Raw genomic sequence first — 9,141 nt, 5'->3', positions numbered from 1 at the left:
AATTATTTTAAGTATTCATTTTGTTTTCTTCTCCAGGACTTCATTAGTTTGTATTCATAATCACTCGAGTTATGATGGGAGATCATCCGTCATTCCTTATGTTTCTTTTCTATTCCTTTTAATTCTTCATAGCACTTAGCACAGTGTACCAATTATTAGATAATGTTTTTATTTTATAAACTCAACTCAACTTCTCTTTTTATAAAAGTTAAAAATCTACATGTAGTACTAAACTTTTAGAACCTCAACTTGTTTTCATAATAGTAGTGACTATGTATAGGTCATTTACTATCTGCCATGCATGTGACAAGCACTTGTACCTGCATGATTTTTTTTTTTTTTATCTATAAACTAGTGAAGGACTATTATCATTTTCATTTAATGATGCAGAAAAACTGAGCATAAGAGACAACTATTTAGCAGTAGAGAAAATAGCTAAATCTGTCTCTAAAGCCTATGATCTTAATCACTCTCCCTTTCTGCTTTAGTACAAGAACTTGCAGATATAGAACAACTATATATTTTACTTATACTAAAAGAATAAAGATTTTTATTAAGCATTGTAAGTTGCATTCAATAGCCTTCAAATACACCACACCACATTCCATCTACAATCAATCAAACCCAACAGCAGTTCATTCTTGCACAATCCATGAGTTAAGGCAAAACTCCCTTCAATATACAGTAAATTCCTATTTAGCTTTTGAGGGCAGGGATTGGAGAATTGCACGTCATTTCTGATCACTAATGTGTGATGAAGAGGATCCAGAGAATTATATGAAAACGAATAAGAAGTGATTCTGATTTCAAAATATATTGTTTATAAACATTAACAAAAACATCAAACTATTATAAGTATACCTGCTTCTACTAAATTCTTGATAGGAAAGTTCTCAAGAACAAGCAATTTGTTTCTTGCTACAGAGAAGGGGAGTAATTTTTTGTTGTTGTTGTTTTTTAAAAGATCAAAGGTTTCTTCACAGAATTTTGTATTTTTCTAGTATGAAGGCATAAAACAACAACAAAGGAAAATAATGCATAGAGCAGTGAATATAACAGGGTAATGTTGATATTCAAAATGGCTAGATAATTTTGGGGGGTGTTTAGAATAAATGCAACAGAGGTCAATAATCACAAAATTTTAAGGTTGCAGCAAGATCAGTCAATGATTAAATATAGTTAAAATCTTTTATAGGACTATTACTGATTATTAGCTTTTTGTCTTGCAAATGAGCACGTATTTGTAAGAATGGAAGAAAGGACAATAACATGCAAAATATTAACTACACACTTTAAAAGTTATGAACCATGCAGAAGTTTAGCTCAAGTAGTAGTACTAATGGTCTACGTCCGATTCAAAAACCACATAGTTCAGTGATCACAGACAGACTCATGGTATTAGTCACTAAGTTTCAGAATACATTGTGTTAATTTTGAAAGGTCATTTGCATCTTCTATTATCTCACCTTTATCTCTATTTAATTTGCTTGTAAAGTATGTATGATGTACTATATATTTAAAATCAGCAGAGCGGCAATATTACTCTAAATTTTTTTAGTTTTGATAGTTGCATTTTTGTTTAACACAAAAGAATCACATCAACAGTGATGAAATTTAAGAAAGAAATAAAAACTGTGGTTTGCCTTATTTTTTCCATAATCATAAAATCAAAGCCTTAAACAAAGCTTTATTGTGAAATAGTAATGGCATATGTATGATGCCAAATGCTAAAATTATAATTTAAGGTTTATATACTTAAAGACTGCCGAATTTTTTTTTTCTTTATAGTTTAAGAAACACCACTATAGGCTTTTGTCATAATCAGTTTAAACTTTATATGTACTTCATTTTTAAGTGCGGGAGTCAAATGCTCTTCATTTCTTTCTTTCTTTTTTGTTTTATTGTAGCATTTTGACTACAACTGGTTTAAACTAAAAACATGTTGTTTAAATCTCTGATATCAAAGAGGGATCCAAATTTCCAAAGTCTTCACTTTTAAGGAAAGAAAAAATATATACATAACTGTAGGCTTTCTTTCCAGATATTTCTAAATCCTTACCCTTCCAACATTCTTCACCTTCTATAAAAATAAGTTTACTCTACTTATTTAAGACAGCTGCCTCAAGCTCATCTTCTGTGTGGCAAACCCTGTCTATAGTTAGAGCATCTAAGCGAGGGTTTGTATTGCACAGTTTAGAGTCATTATTCAAGGCACTTTCAGACCAGGTGCAAGCCCCAACACCTCCTGTGCTTCCGTTCAGCTGGGACGCTGGCTTCTCCTCGGCCACCACTCCATTCTCAGCCATGGACCCATCTAAAGACACAGCAAAGGACTTCAATTCCCCTGATCTTGACTTAAATTCTTTGTCCACTTATTCTGCTGAAGCAGCATAAAGGAGGTTTACCCTGAAGTGATCCCTGTTTTTTGTAACCTCTCCCAGAGTACCTTCCACCTCTTTTAAAAGTTCTAATCATGGGGGTGGAAATAACTCCTCTAGGACGACCTCTTACTGGTCCTCCAACAGAAACTACCTGTAGGGGGAAAGACCCTCGGTTTCTCTGGCCACGCCTGCTCCCTGCCCAGTGGCCAACCACAATGCCAGCTATTTCTAACTTTTCTCTCTGAGAAGGTATAGGTTGGACTCCGCCCCGCTAGTCCTGCTGTCATTGCCCGAGAAGGCTCCGGAACGTCCAGCTCCTGCTGCCACCCGGAAGGCACGGTAATTGCCTTTGCTACAATTTCCCTATAAGGACCTCCTAAGCCATAGACTTCTGCAAAACCTCTGCCCCTGCCCTGAGATGGTGGGACTGGCCCAAAATGCCGAGGATACAGGGAAGCTGGATAGAAGGGCACAGAAGGTGGTGGGAAAAGAAGTGGATGGTTCTGCCAGGAGAAGTTTAGTCCCTCGAGAATGCTCTGACTCATCTTTTCAACCTTGGCAGCTTGCTCAGCCTCACCTTCACAGAGGTCTATGAGTGGGCTCTTTTCCCAGCTGCCTTTGAGGAGTTTGACCTGGAAGAGCTTGCCATAGAAGTACATCCAAGGACAGCACTGTTCCCATGGAATTGGCTGCCCACATGCATCATTTGCAAACAGAGCCATATCCACTCCACTCATGAGCAAAGCTGACAATTGAATTCCACAGGGATCTAGGTTCTCAATCTTAAACTCCAGGAGCTGTGAACCAACTATATTTTAAAATAAAAGCTGAAGGCTTTAGAAGTGAGATATAAAATGGTTTCACTACAAACCATGAGTATGTAAATTTTAAAACAAAGAAAAATTACAATATCACAAGATAGAATAAAAAAGATCTTATGGTATAAGTATTTGATAACTAATAAAAATTGATGTTGTATGCTACTATGTCTGACACTGTGAATATTTTGCTGAATAGCATTGCTTTTACAAAAGTACAAATGTTCCTTTTCTCATACCATTCTTCCCATTATTCACCCATTATCTTGTTTGGGGGTACATATATTACTCTTACCATGAGTGCACTCATTAATCCTGCTGTGTAATAGGGGAAAATCACTCCTTTAACACATAGAGAAGTTCAGGAAAAATGAAAAGTGCCTATAAATAATAAATAATAAAACTAAACTCTGATTTCTCAGCAGAAACCATACAGGCAAGAAGACAATGGCATGATATACATAAAACTCTGAAAGAAAAAACCTGCCATCCAAGAATCATATACTCAACAAAATTGTCCTTCCAATATGACAGAGAAATTAGGCCATTTTCAGAGAAACAGAAATTAAAAGAATTTGTAAAAACCAGAGCAACCTTACAAAAAGTGCTAAAGAGTCTTTGGACAAAGAACGAGCAACAGTAGACAATTTGAGATTAACATATATAATGAGATCACCTACACTCAATCCAGGTATGTTGCTGTTGTTGTTAGGTTCTGTCGTGTCAGTACCAACTCATAGCAACCCTATGCACAACAGAACAAAACATAGCCCAGTCCTGTGCCAACCTCACAATCAATCGTTGCTAATCCTGAGCCCATTGCTGCTGCCACTGTGCCAATCCATCTCTTTGGGCATGGTGCTCTCTTTTTTCTGACCCTCAAATTTACCAAACATGATACCCTTCTCCAAGGACTGGTTTCTCCTTATAATATGTCCAAAGAATGAGAGCCAAAAGTCTGACCATTATGACTTCCAAAGAACATTCTGGCTGTACTTCCTCCAACACGTATAGGTTTGTTCTTTTAGCAGTCCATGGTACTTTTAATATTCTCCTCCAAATTGTAACTAAAATGCATCAATTTTTCTACCGTCTTCCTTATTCAATATGAATATGAGGTTCTTGAAAATATCATGACTTGAATCAGGCACACCTTAGTCCTCAAACTGATGTATTAGCTCTTCAACACACTAAAGAGGTCTTATGCAGCAGATTTGTCTAATGCGATATATCCTTTGATTTCTTGACTGCTGATTTCATGAGTATTAATGGTGGATCTGGGCAAAATGAATTCTTTAACAACTTCAATCTTTTCTCTGTTTATCTGGATGTTGTTTATTGGTCCAGTGATTAGGATTTTTGTTTTCTTTACCTTGAGGTGCAAACCATACTGAAGTCTGTGGGTATTTTAAGTCCTCTTTGCTTTCAGCAAGCAAGGTTGTCTCATCTGCATATCACAGATTGTTAGAGAGTCTTCCTCCAATCCTGATGCCATGTTTTTCTTCGTATAACACTGGTTCTCAGATTAATTGCTCAACATACAGAATAAGTATGGTGAAAGAATACAACCCAGGAACACACCTTTCCTCATTTTAAACTATTTGCTGTTCCCTTGTGCTGTTCGAACAACTGCCTCTAAATCTATATACAGGTTCCTCATGAGTACAGTGAAGTGTTCCAGAATGTTCATTCTCCACAATATTGTCCATAGTTTATCATGATTCACACAATCATCAAAAGTTTTTGTGTAGTCAATAAAGCACAGGTAAACATCTTTTTTGTATTCTCTGCTTTTGGCTGGGATATCAGCAATGATATCCCTCGTTTCACATCCTCTTCTGAATCACAATTGAACTTCTGGAAGTTTTCTGTCAATTTATGATTGCAGCTGTTTTTGTATTATTTTAAGCAATATTTTGCTTGGATGTAATATTAATGATATTCTTCAATGATTTCTGAGTTTTATTGAGTCACTTTGGAATGGGCACAAATATGGATCACTTCCAGTCAGTTGGCAAGGTAGTTGTTTTCCAAATTTCTTGGCATAGATGAATCAGTGCCTCTAGTGCTTCGTCAATTTGTTGAGCCATTTCAATTTGTATTCCATCAATTCCTGGTGGCTTTTCTGCACCTTGGACTTCTTCCTTAAGTATCATTGGCTTGTAATTATATGTTGCCTCTTTAAGTGCTAGAACATTGACCATGTCTTTTTGGTACAGTGACTCTGTGCATTCCTTCCACCTTCTTTTGATGTTTTCTGCATCATTCCATATTTTGTCCCTAGAACCCTTCAATATTTCAATGTGAGTCTTGAATTTTTTCTTTAGTTTCCTCAGCTTGAGAAATGATGAGCGTGTTCTTCCCTTTTGATTTTCTAACTCCAGGTCTTTGTGTTATATTTGTGTTATAATATTTGACTTTGTCTTCTCAAGCTGCCTTTTGAAATTTTCTGTTTAATTAACTCTTTTACCTCTTCCATTTGCTTTAGCATCTCTATGCTGGAGAGCAAGTTTCAGAGTCTCTTCTGACATCCATTTTGGTCCTTTCCTTTCTTTCTTGTCTTCTTTATCACCTTTTGCTTTCTTCCTATGTGGTGTTCTTGATGTCATATTACAACTCTCTGGTCTATGATCTTTAAAGTTTAATGCATCAAATCTGTTCTTCATATGATATCTAAATTGAGGTGGGATATGTTCAAGGTTGTATTTTGGCTCTTGTGAACTTGTTTTAATTTTCTTCAGCTTCAGCCCAAACTTTCATATGAGCAATTCATAATCTGTTCCACAGTCTGCCCCTGGCCTTGTTTTGGTTGATGATATGGAGCTTTTCCACCATCTCTTTTCACAGGTGTCATCAATTTGATTTCTGTGTGTTCTCTATGGTGAGATACATGCATATAGTGATCTTTTGTATTATTTTTTAAAAGATATTTGCAATGAAGAAGTTGTTGGTCTTGCAAAATTCTCTCATGAGATCTCTAGCATCATTTCCATCAGCAATCATAGTTTCCAACTACTGATTTTTCGTCTTTGTTTACAGCCTTTATTAAATTGCCAGTAATTATTAACACATCTTGATTGCATGTTTGATCCTTTTCAGATTGAAGATGTTGGTAGAATTCTTCAATTTCATCATCATTGGCTTTAGTGGTTAGTGTGTAAATTTGAATAATAGTGTTATTAACTGTTCTTCCTTGTAGGTATCTATCACAGAGAGTGATTTTATCACAGAGATTTTTATACTTCAAGACAGACCTTAATATGTTCTTTTTGATGGTGAACGCAGCACCATTCCTCTTCAATTCATAATTCCTGGCACTGTAAACCATTTGATTATCAGATTCAAAATGGCCAACACTAGCTTCCTAATGCCTAGGATATTGATGCTTATGCATTCAATTTCATTTTTCACAATTTTCTATTTTCCTAGATTTTTACTTCATATGTTCCATGTTCTGATTATTAATGGCTATGTATAGCTGTTTCTCTTCATTTTGAGTTGTGTCCCACCAAAAAATGAAGGTACTGTGTGCTTTACTCCATTCACATGGTCAGCTCTACTTTGAGGAGGTAGCTCTTCCCCAGTCATATTTTGTGTGCCTTCCAACCAAAGGGGCTCTCTTCTGCACTATATCTGACAATATTCTGATGCTCATCTTCATGCTTCAATGTTCAGTATTCTGGTGCTGACAGTGTCCCACAGCTATCCAATAAGGTTTTTAGCAATGAATAGTCTGAAGTAGTCTGTCTCACCTTCTTAGTTTCTTCATATGGAAGCTAAGCTGAACCCTGTCCACCTTGGACAACCCTGTTGGTATTTAAAATATCTGTGGCCTGCATATGACCATTATTGTAAAAGCTTAACAAAAAATACCCACAATAAAATGGGGGAGAAAAGAAAAATTCTCTGCTGGTTACCAGAGTATAGGGGGTGAGGTGAAGATAGGAAGGGGACAGTGGAGCACAGGGTAGGGAATAGACACAGGATACTTTGGGTGAAGGGGAAAGGTAATGGAAGAACTAGGCCTATAGGAAAACAATTAGGCAGGTTTGCATGGGCTAAGTGGGACAGAGGTAAATAGTGATGTAAGCTCAAACTTCGAACAACATGGCTCTGAGATACAGAGATTGAGGCATGGTTTGAATGAGTAAAGGGGGGAAATAAGGTTAAGACACTTGACTGTCATGAATCTTGGTTTCCCTTGCTTACTGTTGTAAAATAGACACTTGAGGGGGACAATAATGGAATAGCCAGAAACATTACTATAGAAAGCTTGTAAGCCAGTCTTCAGCCTATAACTGATTGGAATACCTAAAACGGGGCTAGAATTTGCCCAATGAAAGAGGTTTCCTGTAAAGACTTTGCATTGCATAAGACCAGAGGTAGAATCCTGATCCCCATTCAACATCCTCTGAGGTGGGAAATTTCCATTTGAAAAGACAAGTAGACCAGCCTGGAGCAGAAAAGGAATAGAAGACACTTCTTGAAAGAAAACCAGCAGGGAAAAAAACCAAAACTAATAATGGCAGTCTGATTGACTACTATAAGAAAAAGCAAGTTGTTCCCCAGGGAGCCATCAAGGCAAGCAACCAAGTCCCTTCAGGGAAAAGCCCCTTCCAAGACTAAAACTCAAAAGGAACACAGAAGTAGGCATGTATTCTTGCTGGTGACCAAGTTGGTCTACAGATTAAGAGGAAGTGAGGGGAAAGCAGAAATAAAGCTATGAGCTAAGTCTGACCGTGTTCAATAAATTCCTGTCAACCTGGATCATGACATGGTTGGCCAGCAGTATAGGGAGACCAGGGGACTCCTGAGTCCATGGACAGGGACATAATTATAGAGGACTAGAACAGAGAGTGAAGAGTCTAGCTGATGTGAAGTGAGGGGAGATGCACAAGAACACCCATACTTGCAGATAGTACCCATTTGACCCAGCTTCAATGGCTGGATGATCAGAACTTGACTACAGGAAGAAAGAAGGGGGATAGGGGAGTGTAATCTGCTATAATTTGATGAACTTGACCTATACTTATGGATGTAGTAGCTTAAAAGAGGTAATGACTCTTTACAGCAAGGATCATACCCACACCCTCTGTACACAGGGTTGAAAGAGATGGGTAACTTAGCCATTGGCTACCCAAAATTGGGGATGGGTAGTCAATTAAGGCACAAAGTGACTTGTTTACAAGTTTTCAAGAGGGAGCTTAGTTTCATAGTTTGCATGGGAAGGTAGAATCTCCACTTTGTGGTTTCCAACCTGTCTAGATGACTGGTGAAAGGAGATGGGGATAAGACTCTTATGGGGTTCAATAGTTAATAATTGCTATCAAGACTGATTGTGAATGTTGCAAATGTAAAGGTAGACATTTTGTAACAAAAGAAGGAGAGTATTGATCTTGCAGTCCAGGAGCAGAGGACCCTGGGACTATAAAGGAGAAGAGCGGAGTGCAGGACCCTATCCAGAGAAGCTGCAATGCCAGAGATGGAGGCAGAGACAATGATGTGGAGAGATGGAGCAGCTGGGAATACTAGACTCAAGGAGGGAGAGGGGCTGTGTGCTGGTGGCTGGGGGGCTGGCATGCAGAGTATATCCTTTGGTTGTTTGAATAGTTATATATTCCTGAGTGGTGTACATTAAAGAAAAAAAAAAAAACTGAGAGATTGGAAGCAAATGATGTTGAATGATAATGCATGGAGGTTATTGAAATCATTGCAATGAAACGAAATATGATGGGATGAATGTAAAGCTGATGGTCTCCCATGTAAACTATCACTCAATTCACAATAAAAACTTATATATATATGTTGCGGACCGTGTAAGACTGGTCAGAGGTTCGAGGCCCTATAGGCCTGAGTGTAACAAATGAGGCCACTGGCAGTTAATGGCAAATTGTTTTTTATCTTAATATTGTTACATGTATTAATTTAATACACGGAGCTCT

At 37.4% G+C, this 9,141-nt stretch overlaps 1 pseudogene; it reads right to left on the bottom strand.

The window, feature by feature from the left end:
- Positions 1–2,099: 2,099 nt before the first annotated feature.
- The window catches only part of LOC102812164, a 23,817-nt pseudogene continuing 16,775 nt past the window's right edge, over positions 2,100–9,141 (bottom strand).

This window comes from Chrysochloris asiatica, unplaced genomic scaffold (genome assembly GCF_000296735.1).
Source record: "Chrysochloris asiatica unplaced genomic scaffold, ChrAsi1.0 scaffold00088, whole genome shotgun sequence".
Lineage (NCBI taxonomy): Eukaryota > Metazoa > Chordata > Mammalia > Afrosoricida > Chrysochloridae > Chrysochloris > Chrysochloris asiatica.
This window is presented reverse-complemented; position numbering and strand designations above follow the sequence as displayed.